The sequence below is a fragment of the Bos indicus genome, chromosome 18 (assembly GCF_029378745.1).
Source record: "Bos indicus isolate NIAB-ARS_2022 breed Sahiwal x Tharparkar chromosome 18, NIAB-ARS_B.indTharparkar_mat_pri_1.0, whole genome shotgun sequence".
NCBI classification, from domain to species: Eukaryota; Metazoa; Chordata; class Mammalia; order Artiodactyla; family Bovidae; genus Bos; species Bos indicus.
Window position 1 is genome coordinate 13,336,972 of NC_091777.1, and position 13,769 is coordinate 13,350,740.

At 49.8% G+C, this 13,769-nt stretch overlaps 1 long non-coding RNA gene across 1 annotated transcript; it reads right to left on the reverse strand.

Moving 5' to 3' along the window:
• Positions 1–236: 236 nt before the first annotated feature.
• LOC139177053 (uncharacterized) lies at positions 237–13,366 on the reverse strand. Its single transcript, XR_011561438.1, has 5 exons — positions 13,162–13,366; positions 12,482–12,587; positions 10,131–10,240; positions 4,954–5,101; positions 237–3,873 (listed from the first exon to the last, which is right to left on the reverse strand). It is a non-coding gene; the product is annotated as an uncharacterized lncRNA (long non-coding RNA).
• Positions 13,367–13,769: the final 403 nt, after the last annotated feature.

Genomic DNA, 13,769 nt, shown 5'->3' on the forward strand with positions numbered 1-13,769 from the left:
TTTCCCTCCATATAACGCCCTAAAGCCTTCAACATTCTAAAATGAGAAATGGAACATTAATTAAATGTTTGTTGAACCATAAAGTGGATCTAAGATGAAAAAGCTGACTGCAATAAACAGAAGAGTGACCTTGTCTGGGCAGTGTGGCCACACCATGGCAGGGTCCCCGTGTTCATAGTGGCCCCCCGAGAGGACTGCATGCCACTTCTCCAATTTAATGGCCGCTCAGGATAGGGCTCCTCGTGTCTTACTTCTATGGCAGACTGTTCATCATTGACATGACCTCGCTGACAGCCCTTTTCAGAAATACAACTTTACTGTAATGTAATTTCTGAATTGCATTTTCCTAACCTATTTTATCATTCACTTTACAACTGGGTTTTGAGGAGTGGGCTGTGGGAAGATGCCGTTGCTTATTTGTGACATGCAAAGAGCCTGCGAGTCAGGAAGGAACATTTGTTGGGGACCCGCCCTCTCTGTGCTGGGTGCAGGGGAGCCAGGACTCAGGAGAGGGTCGCTCGGCGCCAGAGTGGGCAGACATTTGATACTCACTGCTCCCGCCCAGTGTGGCCTGACCCGGTTATGGATGAAAGAGACGTCCAGTGAAAGGTCTAGCAGAGGCCCGGCAGGTGACCAGCGCTCAGCAAACGTTAACTATTGAAATGCCTTTCTCTGCAGCACTCCTGGCAGCCCTTGAGGTAAGTCTAGAGAGCATTCCCACGCTCCAGGCCAGGAATCGGAGGCTGAGCAGGGTTCTGGGACAGCAGGAGAGTGACTGCTCTCCACCCCCACCAGATGCACCCGCCCACCGTGGTACCACCTTCCTCGTTGCCCCTCATGACAGCCCTGCGAAGGGCCTTGTGCTGCCCACCATTCTGAGATGCGTGGAGACAGGTGTGAACACAGACAGCCCGATGGCACTTTCTGGGCTCTGACCTGTGACCTCACAGCCCGCCGGCCGCAGCAGAGCCTTCTGTGGCCCCAGAGCGCAGCGAGGTCGAGGAGGCTGTCAGCCAGGAGCAGAGAGAAGCCCCTCCCAGGGCCCGGCTCTGAGCTCAGGGGCCCGACTCACGGACAATCCCAGATTGACCGGGAGCCCAAGAGAGGTGTGGAACAGAGAAAGGAAGCAGTGGGCAGCCCAAGACCCACCCCAAGGGCCTCCCAGGCTGTGACCACAGCGGCCAGGCTGCCCTCCCCCCAGGCTGGCCCACACACCACCTCTGCCCACCCTGGGGAGACCTTCCTAAAGCCCCAACAGCAGCCCTGAGCCGCGGGGCTGGGGTCCTGGAGCCTGGGGAGAGTCTTGCAGGTTGGACCCCTGTCTGGTTCTGACACCGTATGACTCTGGGCAAACCCCCAACCTCTCTGTGCCTCGAATTCCTTCCCTGTGAATTGAAAGTCATAAAAGAAGCCCCTCGCTTTTAAGGGAAGCGTTGGCCCCAAACAACAATCCTTTATTTTCCCGACTGGTAGAGACATATTAATTCACTTTATTTTGAAAGAGGCCATGAGTGAGATATCCAGAATGTGAAGAGATAAACATCTCATCAGAAGGGTTTCTGTACAGAAAAGTATCTCTTTCCGCTTCGCATCAGGAGAGCGTCACGTAATCGTCAGATGTGACCTGCGCCACCTCGGCCCTCTGCTGGTCGCCCAACCGCATCTGTTCCCCACCCCATTCCTCCCTGTTGACAGGATTCTGGTTTTGTTTGGCTTGGCAAGCGACCCGACTAAAAATATGCAGTTTCCCAGACTCCTTTGCAGTGAGTGGTCAGGTGACATGGTCCCAGCCAGGCGACGGAGGTGAGCTGCCCCGAGGGGGCCCCTTCCAGAGGACAAGACAGAGCAGCGTCTCCCTGGCCCTTTATCCTTCTTGGAATGCCAGAGTCTCAGAGGCGTGCCACTCACCTCAGACCTGAGCCCACAGGTCCAGAGCCCCGAAGATGGAGAGAACCAGGGTCCCTGCCCGGTCCGCCACCCCTGCCTCCCCCGCCGGGGACAACACCCCTCTGTTATCTGCAGCTGACCCACATGCACCTGAATACTAGGGCCTCATCATTGAGAGTAAACACAATAGAGGTTAGACAGGCCGTCTCCATGGAAATAACTCCCACCTCCCTGCTGTCTAGCAGAGAGGATTGACATCAATACCACTCAATCACAGCGTTCTCTGTCTTCTTTGGAGCACTGAAAAGTTGGTGCCTCTATTCACTGACGTAAGTATTTTATTTATTTGGGCTTGTTTATCTATTAATTTTCTTAGTGAAACCAGCCTTCAGGTTTCCCAACGCACAATGTGACACAGATCGTAGCGCCCCTGAGCTGTTGCCTCCTCCCGGGGTGCTGACAGAGGGAGCTGGCCACTCAGGATAGGGGCTCGGTGTCTCTGTCCGTGCAGCTGGGATGCCCAGATGGCGCCTGCTCGGCTCTGGGAATGTGGAGCTGAGCTGAAAGCAGCTACCTGCCCCGACCTCGGTGATCTGGCCAAGGCTATGGTCTCTGATCACGTGCCCCCTCGTCCACCCTCCCTGTTTCCCGTTCCGTCCTCATGCTCCCTTTGCCCAGGCCAGTGCTGGGGACGCCACTGCTCCGTCCCCACCACAGGCTGAGCCCCTCACATCTCCACTCAGAAGCTCATCTTAGGGCTTCCCCCAAACCCCTTACCTACACATCAGTGCCCCATCCAATGCTCCCCCAAAGCCCGCAGCTGTCCAGCACATGTCTGGCCTCCCCATGGACTGAGGGCCAAGACAGAAACCACCTTGTCTGTTGTTCACAGCTGTAAACCCAGAACCACCCAAGTGCTGGGCAGAGTCGGGCTCCACAGATACTTCCTCCCCTGGAACGACTGCCTGCTGACCAAGAGGGGGGACACAGTCATTTCACAGTGGCTGCGGTGGAGGGCCGAGGGTACAGCAAAGCCTCGTCTTACCAGGTCTGTGTTTTCTCTCCCACACGCCACACCCTCACACCTCCCGAGCTTGAGGAAAGGCTGAGGAGCATCTCATCACGTGGGCCCAGGTGTCGTGCTGGGAGAGATGCTCACCCCAGGTCACCTGGAACAGCCCAAAAGGACAGGAAGGAGAAGCGAAATACCCAGAATCCCCTGCATATAAGCCCTGAGGCAAGGAGGTGAGCCCCTCGTTGGAGGACAGGGAACCACACTGGAGGAGAGGGAAGAGCTGGTGCAAAGGCACTGAGGCCTTGGAGGAATGAGAGTTGTGGGTGTGTCAGGGAGCACAGCGAGGAGGACTGAGGCTAGACAGTAGTGGTGGTTGGTTTTTATAGCATGAGATTATCATTAACTCTGTTTATAATAATGACAATGTTTGTCCAGCACCAACTATGTTCCAGGCACTTTGCATCCACCATCTCAGTCCCTCCAACCCCCAGGAGGCAGGCCTTACAATTATCCCCATCTTTAGAAGACAAACCTGAGGCCCAGAGAATCAAACTGACTTTCACAGGACACCTGACAAGAAGGAGCAGAGCTAGAATCTCAGTCTAGGCTCCTGGCTCCACAAACATCATTCCCAAGGCCCATTTACACCACAACCCCTGCCCTTGGGCAAAGTGAAGAGAGCTGCTCAGTGTCCGGTGACATGGATCAGTCAGCACATCCTGCTGTGTAACAAAGGCACACAACCTGGGGCATTTCCACCCCGCGGCTGAAGTGGTCAGCTAGGCGTCCCTGCTGACGCTGGCTGGGCTACTTACTCGTCTGAAGTTCTGCTGGGGTGAATGAGCATCTCCTCTCCGTCCTCAGTCCAGGAGCTCAGGCCCTGCTCACACAGATGGCAGAGGTGCCCAAGGACTAGTGGAGGCAGGTAAGTGTGCCTCCAAGCTTCTGCCTGAGTGACGTCTGCCAGCACCCTATTGGCCAGAGCAAGTCACAGAGTGAAACCCAGCTTCCAGGGACAGGGAAATCTACCCACCACTTAATAGAAGGAGCTACAAAGCCCTCAGCAAAGGATGAAGCCCTGAGGCCACTTATGCATGCATTCCACCTGCACAGGTAAGAAAAGCCCAGAGCAGGGCCAGAGGAGGCACTAGGGGTAGGGGGAGACAGGGGTCTCTCTGAGCCTGGGTCCTCCCCCAGGCAAAGAAGGAGTGACTTGTCCAGGGTCCAGCAGGAGGCAGTGGGGGAGCTGGAGCCTTTGTCCAAGCCCTCTGACTCCAAGACCCCTTCCCCTTGAGGTGTGAGCCTGGGTGGATCACTAGGTCCAACCAAGAAAAACAGAAACTTCGCTGAGTATTTAAAACAGAGAATTCAATATGTGGAACTGGTTGCTCTGATGATGGAAAACGGAGAAGCCAACCAGGGGAGCTGGGAGATATGCATCACATGGGCAGGAAGCTGCTGGCACCCTGGGGCTAGAAGGACAGAGAGGGGCCCCAGCTGGCAAGAGCCTGCCTCTGCAGCAGCACACTGCTGAGATGGGAGCCCGGGCAGGGGGTGGTGGGGGGCGGGGAGGGGGTGAGGAGGAAGGGGGGCACCCGGCTTCTCCCTTCTGCAACCCTCCCTCCCAGCTCTCACCAGCACCTCTCACCAGCCAGACCCAGCAGGGAGCCTGGGGACCCAGCAGGCAGCCAGGGGAATAATGTAGCCCTCAGCCCGCGCACAGAGCCAGCCAGGAAGGGCTGAGGGCACAGAGGGAGCCTCCTGGGAACAAGTTGCCTCAGTCTCCCTGGTCCCAAGCCAGCGCACACAAGCAGAGCCCTGGTTCGGACCCAGGACGGCTGGGTGGGGGAGACTCTGCACGCCCAAAGCAGGCTCCTGGGGAGGCCCAGGCTGTTCCCAAGGCAGCACCTGCGAGGAGCAAACGCCTACAGGGAGATGCCCAGAGGACACTCAGTCAGTGCCTACTGCGGCTGGGCTTTCCCTTCTTCCAGCCTCTGAGGCAGGAATGGCAGCCGGAGGGAAAATCAACGCCAGCAATTTGAGAGACTCACCGGAGTCACCCGTTTCCAAGCGGCCCCTCTCGCTGCCGGTGTGCTCCTGGGCTCCGGGAACCAGCCCACAGACGGCCGTGACCCAGTCCTCCATCTCACACATGCTAGGGGTCCAGCCTTCTTATTCACAGTCTCGGATCCTCAGGACCTGAAAAAGAAAGATCACCAGCTCCATTTTATGTAGGAGGAAACCTAGACTCTGGAAACTTAAACACCTCACCAAGAGTCCCCAGGGAAGGAGAGCAGAGCCCTGCGGGAACCCAAACCTGCCTGAACGCTCTGCTCAGGCCCCAGCCCTGCCTCTCAGACTCAGCTGCCATCACTCTATAGTACTGAACTGGCAGGGCCCCTGGGGTCCTGCTTTGGAAGGCGGGGACTGTGATCCCCCCGCCTGGATTCAGACCTTACTTCTGCCAGCCCTGCACACACACTGGGCCTCCTGGGAACCCCACTCAGTTTCCTCGACTGTCAAGAAGGGACAAGGACATTCCCAATCGCATCATCACGTTGTGAGGCACCATCCAGTTATCCTGTGTGACCCCGGCATGTTCAAACTCTGGATAGATACGCAACGATCATGCCGTTTAGATTCCGGTGGAGAAACACAACTCGCAAATCATCAAAACTGGGAATCTGTCATCTGACTGCGTGTGCAAGGTTAGAACTCCAAGAACCTATGTGTGATGAAATGAACAGCAGCACCGACCGCACTATCCGAGAAGTTGCCCAGCCCCGTGGGACTGGGTGCCCAGGAGGCCTCCCGCTTGTGGACTGGTCTCAGCTACCCCAGACGAGAGCGTGTCCCGTCTCCTCACCAAGCCAGCCTCCACCACGGGCTGGGAACAGACCTGGGGAGAGCAGCCTGGAATGTCTGGGGCCTCCCGTCACTCCTGCCTGGACACCTCCGTGCAGAGGCGGCGATGCGAGGCCACTGAAGAGTGGCCTCCAACATCATTTCTCCAAACCACACAGAAGACGCTGGGCAAGTTTGTTTCTGAGAAGACAGGCAGGGATTTGAGTTTCTGGCGCTTGTTTGCACAAAGGATTTCAGCCGTCTTTCTCTTGACACGCAGCTTAAACACGTTAGCTGACCCTTAAATGGAATCCCCATGATGCCCCGGCTCCCTCCAAGAAAATTTCAGGGCAGGGGGTGGGAGGGGGGATAAAATGCATTGTGTCCTGTCGGCTTATTCCTGGCACTGCCAGTTTAGGGTTGATGACTCCATGCCAACTGTGTCTCCTGCTTTATTTGGGTGTCTTTTTCTCTTCTCCTTTACCTTTTAACTAAAACACAAAATAAGCATTTTGATTGCCTTCAGCTGTTAAGAGGGAAGTACATCTCACCCCCGCCCCCCAGCCCCTGGCTGTTTGCTGGCAGAGATCAAACGTGAATTTCTCAAAAAACAAAAAGTGGAAAGTTTACAAATACAGGACTCAGAATCTGCAACAGTGCACCATCACTCCAAGTCAGGGATGTGTAGCCCAACATGCTTGCCGGCAACCAGGCTTCCCGTGCTCTTTCTGTAAACCCACATGCAAAGATGGTACCAGGGCCACTTTCTGCCCGTCTACCAGAAAAAAAAACAAAAAAGAAAGCCCAGAAGAGGCAATAATCTTTGCATCAGCTGAGGCCCCATCAGCCTGGCTGGCAAACTGAAACATAATATTTTAGGCTGAAGTTGATCACATAGGTTTGCTGAATTCATTTTCTGAAAGTCTTGCCCCGAACAAGTTTATTCATTTTCATGAAGTCTGAAAGTGCTTTTTCTTGTTGGGTGTCTGAAACCTGAAATATTTTCAACTAAATGAGAAAATGTTCGCTGTTGAATGACCTATTAGAGCTGTCACAAACGTGATTTCTGGAAATAAACAAGATCGTAAGAAGGTTGGCCGGAGCAGAAACGTAAGTCAGCGTTAATAGGTGGTGTAATTAAATTATCCCTTAAGCCAAGGTGCCAAGTGACACAGCTTTGTGTGTGTGAATTCTAATACAGTCACCTCCCTGGGCCTGCACAAATCTGAATGGACTTCTCTCCAGAATCACTAATTTTACTTTCTTCGGTTTCTACGTATCAAATAGCTCTCTCTGTTCTGCTAGCTAACCAAAGTTCTTGAGACAGACAAGCCCATATTTTCTCGTATCATTTTACAGAGGTTCACTTGATACAAACCTGGCTCCATAAACAATGTTTATTTTTTATGGTTTAGTATCTTGCTCAAGAAAATTAGAACTAAGTTTCATGAAGATTTATTTTCATTTTAACTATATTGTTCACTGGCCACTGCCACTCAATACTTAAATGACTTTCTCCCCAAAGGGCAACATCTTTAAAGCGGAACAGAGTTTATTTAAACAGCTGGTTTTTTGCACAATCATTTTATTAATACATAGATTGAAGTCATGAATAGTCGGTATCTTGCTCAGTTTGTAAATACATACAGGAATAAAAGCTGGCATATCATTCAATTAAATTCTTAAAGAGCAACACATGATTAATTGCTACCAGTAGGATGAAGTCATTGTACTCTGCTGCATCTACATATTCCTATGTCTTTAAATAGCATTTCACACTTGGAGTAAAATGAATTCCTGCCTATCTCCCCACCAAGGACAAATGATAACATCATTTTTAGGAAAATAAATAAATCTTTTTGTGGCTATTGTTGAATTCCAATTTGTTTAAAATAATTATCAACATGCACCCTATTTCTTTTTAAATTAAAATAAGATATGGCAAATTATTATATAAATCAAATTAAGGAATCATGTTGTCCCATGAAGAACCAAAACACTGAAATTTCCAAAAAATATTTAAAAGTCATTTTAACGTTAAATATGTTAAAGGACATGCTCATCGTTATTGAGATTCTCTCTAGCAAAGAAGTGGGGAGAGAAAAATGTTTGCTTGTTTTTGGAATAAAGTAGAAACTTTTCCAGTGGGAGAAGAGTTTCATTCATGGGAGATGGAGGTTTAAAAGCTTTAAGAAGCTGGTGATACCATTTAGCAGGTGCTGATATAATAAAATACAATGTCCAGGGTGGGAGTCCCATGTGCATTCATCACTTTCAAAAGGAAAAGACTTTCTCGAGGTGAGACTCTGGTATCACTATCTGTACATGCCCGATTTTAACTGGTCATTTGTACACAAATAAGATTCTATGCAATACTGTAACAAGTGCATTCTTCATGAACATTACAGAAGAACCATGAGGAGATCTTCTACTTGACAAAACATAGATGGGCAACAGATAAAATATTGAAATAGCTGCTAACCATCTTCCATTTTCATTCTGAACATTTCCAGAAGGTGTTTGTGCTTTAGCTGGGTGCTGCCTCACACCATTTCGGGAAGGTAAGACACTTGGTAATTAACAGTTGCCTTAACACTTTAATGCTCTCGGATGGTTTGGCACATTTCAGGCCAGGCCACAACAAAATTGTTCTTCTTGCTTTTAGAGATCACTGGATGGGCTCCGGAGAGGGGAAGGGGTTCCTGACACAACTGGGACTAAATTTTAGTCTCTATCTTCCCCACCCCCACCCCATGGGTCACTCTAGAAGTAACATCGCCATCTGCTGGACACTAAAGGAACCTCCCTAAGAGGGGGAAGGTTTCTGTTTCGGCAATTCACATTAGACCACTTACAAAATGTATTTAACATGTACAAGGCCACCACTTCGGAGACAGGACAGCAAGAACAAAATAATCAAAAGTGCAGGAAAGTGGCAATATCCATTTTGCACAAACTGGTCTGTAGCAGTTTTGAAAACTGGTTCTCCTCAATCCCCCCTTCCCAGGCAACAACCCCCAGAGAAGGTGAAAAAAGAAAGACAACTGCCATTTTTAATTTCTAAGAGTTATGAATTTCTAGAACGAAAGGGTTTTTTTTGTTTGTTTGTTTGTTTGGTCACCAGTCAGCCCCCACCTTTTTCTCTCCACACTTTCTCAGGGCTGAACTGTGGGGGGAGGTGAGCATGCATGTGCACGCGTGCGCTTACACACACACACACACACACTATTCCTTTGGAGTTCTTCAATCTAACAAGGCTTTGGGAACACAAGAGCACAAAAACTGGGATAACCCAAATATTATTCTAAACTCTTTTTTCAGGCACTTAAGCAAAACAACTACCATTTTTGAAGTTTATATAACTTTTCCTTATAAATACAATCACATTCTGATTATACATCTGCATGATGTCGATTTCTGGATTTCCTTATGCAAGTAACAGTCTTGCTTCCCCCCTTCTTCCTGCTCCTAACTGATCACTGGATTGGCCTTGAAATTTGAGCATTAATTGCTTTCTCTTGGTAATTAAAGTCAGGGTATTCTTTTCATGAGAAAACGACATTGTTTTACAATTTCCCATACTCCTTGGAATAGTTTTATGGAAAGGGAAGAAGTCAGTTGTGACCTAGAATATTAACATATGTTTTCTTTACAATCCTCCCAACATTTGACAAGATGTTCAGAAAAATAAATTTTTTAAAAGAACTTTTGTTAAATGAAAATTACAATTAAATTTGTTAAGTATCAAAATTCATCCATTTTAAAAGAAAAACATTTTTACTGAATTTTATTTTCCTTTATTATGCATCATAAAAATTTTTTTAAGTGTCCTAGGAGCCTTAAAGTCAGGCTTGCTATTGCATTACAGTCACAAATTACTTCATTTCATATATATGTATATATATATATATATTCATTTCATATATATATACACACCAAGGTATTTACATTTGTAACTTAATTTCTCACTCAATAGAGTTTGAAAGATCTGGATATTATAAAAGCGAACTCATTTTCTGCTGGAATGAAATGAGAAAATGAAAATTTAAAAAATTCGTTTTATTAGGTAAATTCAGCAGGGACTCCCTGTTAGCCCCTGAAATAAACCAGCCTGCTTCTGTTTACTTTCTCCATCTTTCGGAGCCTCAAAATGAAAATTGAAGTCACTGCCATCGGTAAGCACGCTCCCCCTCCCCTTCCTATCCGATGTTTGTGTAGAAATTGTAGAGTCTCTTTTCCTAAAAGTTGAGAATGGTGCTGAGGGCCGACAGAGCGGGTTCAGACGGGGAGCCCCGTAGAAAGTTAACCGCTAGAGAAAGAAAGGGGAGGCCTGACGGGAGGGGACGACCAGGGCCAGAGCCGCAGGACAGACTGGAATACTCACAGTTTCCAGTGTCCGCTCCTCTGTCTGGGTCCCGGTGCTGGTTCCAGAAGGAAATGTGGCTCTTTGTGCAGAACTCGAGTGAACATCCAGGAAGTTGGCAAAATCACTAGCTAAACAATCAGTAGAAGAAACACAACAAATTAAAGTACCAAATTTGGGTTTTTTCTCCAATAAAGGAAAAGAAAGTGAGCAGTTGAGGGGAAGGTGGGGGAAAAGGACATATTTAAATTTTTTCTCCTGTGACCTGAGCTGGGCCCCAGGTTAATCTCAGTGTGAACCTGGATACTGCTCTCCTGACCCGCGTAATATAAAGCATTATTCGACCGCCTGTAAAGGACACAGGCTTATCGCAAACCCTGAAATTCGCCGTGCGAAACGGCCCGAGTTCCTGCCGCAGACCTGAAATGAGTTTTCCTATGAAAATACACTTTAAAACTCAGCGACCCCCACCCCTAACGAAAGCCTTCGGTGACAGGAAATGTTAACCATTTTAAGCACTTTTTATTTGCATTTGCTCCGAAGCTGAGGGAGTGAGGGGAGAAATGTACTTCTAATGACTGGTGGTGAAAATCAGAAATCAGAGGGTGGCGTGAGCGTGGACCTGCGTGTTTCTGAGCTGGTGGGGGGTGAGGGGTGTGGAGTGTGCTGGGCCCTAAATTTGCCCATACAAGAGTGACCTTGCCTGAGTTCCCACAGAAGCTGGAAAGGGTTTGCATGGAGCAGCCGCGCCGCATTTCAAATTCTCTTGCTGTGTTGATAAGTTAAAGGCAGTCCCTTTCCACTCTTCAGCTGAGACACAGAAAAGGGCCCGACTTGCAATGTTTGTGGCTCTGAGATGTGTTTGTGTGTGTTTTCTCCCTGGGATCAAAAGGGAAAAAAAATTTTCCCCGAAATCAACTAAACACTGAAACTCAGAAACACACAGACTGTGTATAACATTGTCCTTCAGAAATCCATCTTGAATTAAAAAAAAAAAAACTCTCTTTGATCAAAAGCCGACAGAGAATTACATTTTTCTCCATTCTGTTGCATTTAACACGGACTAACACAGGGTGAGTTTAAACAAACAGATGGCCTGGGCATGAATGCTCCTTTCAGTTTAGCTTGAGGTGGGTTGGATCCATGAGGGGGGTGGGGGTGGGCAGCAGTTGGGAGGATTAGTTAGAGGGTAGGAAAGCTGCAAAGTACAGGGGGGAGCCAAGACAAGAATAAACCCATGATGAAAAAATTTTTAAACTACTTCTATGCTTTGAGACTGTGACCCTCCAGCAAGTATGCAGTGTAACTGTTGAAATTCTTCTGCCTAAAAGATAAATGGCCTACTTGATTCAAGAGTGTCAAGTAGGAAAAACAAAACAAAACAAAAACCCTTCAAAGTATATTTTCAGAAGATAATCTAATGCACAATGAGCGCCCGGTAAGAAGGGCGTGCGGGGGAGAAGGCCAGCTCCTCATGGGAAATCCTGCTTCAGAGCGGTGTTCAAGCAGCCTCGGGGTGGGTCGGGGGCCAACTGAGAAAGGCCAGTCCTGAGCTGAGGGTCTTCACGGGGCATGAACTGGACCCCAAGGCCCATTAGAACGGGCTGCTCACAGCCTCCCTCCCCTGTGGGTCCCCTAAGCCACGTGAGATTCTTCAGCCCATGGGGAATATGCGGGTGTGCAGGGCCGGGTGACTGAGGTCCCTGCTGAGAGCCATCTGATCTGCACTGTGTCTCCCCCACGTGGAGGGAGGGGGGTGCTGGCCGGTGCCACTCACCCGTGGGTGATCCAGCTATGGATGCCCACCCCCCACCCCGGCCCGGCCTCAGAGACCTTCCCGAATCCTCCTCCTCCATGGAAAGAGCCTGCAGACGAGGGACCGTCGTCCTCGCCTCCGCCCCACAGCCTGGGAGCATCACCTCTGCACATCCCAGGCACTGAAAGGAGTCCCCCACCCCAGCCAGCTCTGTGGACAGGCCTGCGCCCTGGCTTTGGGCGGTGGTGATAGAATGCCGGAGCCCGGTGAGGCCGCTCTCTAGCTCCCTCCCACCACCAGCAGAACAAGCTGAGCTCCCCTCCACACTCCTTCCTCCATGCTCAGGAAGCCACGGGAAGGAAGGAAGGGAAGAAAAAGCCACAGGTCATGCGGAGTCACTTCTTAGCAACCGTGCACGCCCCGCTGGAGTGTTTAGTTAGAGGCCGGGTGATATCTGGAGGCTCCGTCCAGAGAGGAGGAACCCAGACCCAGCCAGACTGCTATGTGGAAATTTGGGGGTCATCTGGCCCCGGGGACCCTGCAACCCAGCCACCGCCCCACTCTCTCAACCTTTGCCAGGTCTCTCAGGTTCCCGGGCCCTGAGTGATACGTGTACCTCGAGTTCCTGGTGCCCAGATTCTAGCTTCCCCTCCGTGTTGGGGGCAGACGTCACCCAAGCCTGGAGCTCGCAGGGTCCCGACAACTTGGCAAAGGGAAAAGAGCTGCAGGGGAAGGAAAGGCAAGAATGTTCTAGAAGGAGACAGAGCCACACACTGGGCCCAGGGGGCAAGCAACATCCACTTTTCCCCCTCACTGTTCTTACTCTAAAACACCAAAACACAAACCAGGGCCACATAAATGTATGTGTATAAGGAATTTAGTCAGTGCATGCACACACTCACACACAGGCCCATGTTTTATTTTTAATTTATTTATTTTAAACACCAGACTATTTCTTCTCACCAAAGGCCTTTTCTCACGCTGTTTTATCCCCGGCTTTCACAGAACTTCCCTCCTTCATGTAGAGGAAGGCATTTCCCACAGCCCTCTGGCTGGAATGTGCTAAAATGCTAGCATCGACACATTTCTATTTCACTTTATTGCAGAAGCGTTGTTTTATGGCGTGGGGTGTGTGGTGTGTGTGAAGAGCGGGCAGAGGAGGGCTGTTCTGCTGGGGAGGGGCGCTGCCCCGCGGTGCCGTCGGCCTCGTATAAATCCTGAAAAGTGACAGTTGAGCTGGTAGGAGAATTTGGGAAACCAACAGACAAAATATACAGAGCAGCCCGTAGGCCTCACCTTTACGAGGCAGAGAGAGCTCCTGGAATGGATGGGCCGGGACCTCCGAGGCCACTCATTAGGCACTTGATGAATTGGACATGGGGCCCACTGCCCTCCTGGGGCAGGGAAACGCTCGAAAACCAAGTTTTATTAACCTAATAAAATGAAAGGGAAAAAAAAATCAAGAAAATTTCAGCTGGAAGAATAAACGCAAGGAGTATAGCAAGTTAACCTACTTTTCATGTATTTAGAACCATTTTGGCAGCTGAGGGCAATTCCCCCAAAGACCCCACATTCCTAACATCAGATCCCAGCCAACTGGCAATCCACTAGCCACGGCGCCTAGGACACCCAGGGATGCGTTGTCTCCACGGTCCTGAGAACCAAGAAGCCAGGAGTTTTTCATCACATTTAATGACAAAGCCTGGGAGGGAGAGAGGGAGAAAATGGCAATGAAATGTCTTTGGGGGCAAACAAGGGTTTCAGAGAAAGAAAGGGACATTGGCTGAGGTCTCAGGAATGCCGACGCACCCAAGGGCAGGGCTACGGCCTCTCAGGGGAGAGTTCCTGCAACAAACTGCAGAAGGTCTCGTGCAGGCAGATGTGACAGGGTCTATGTATCCACA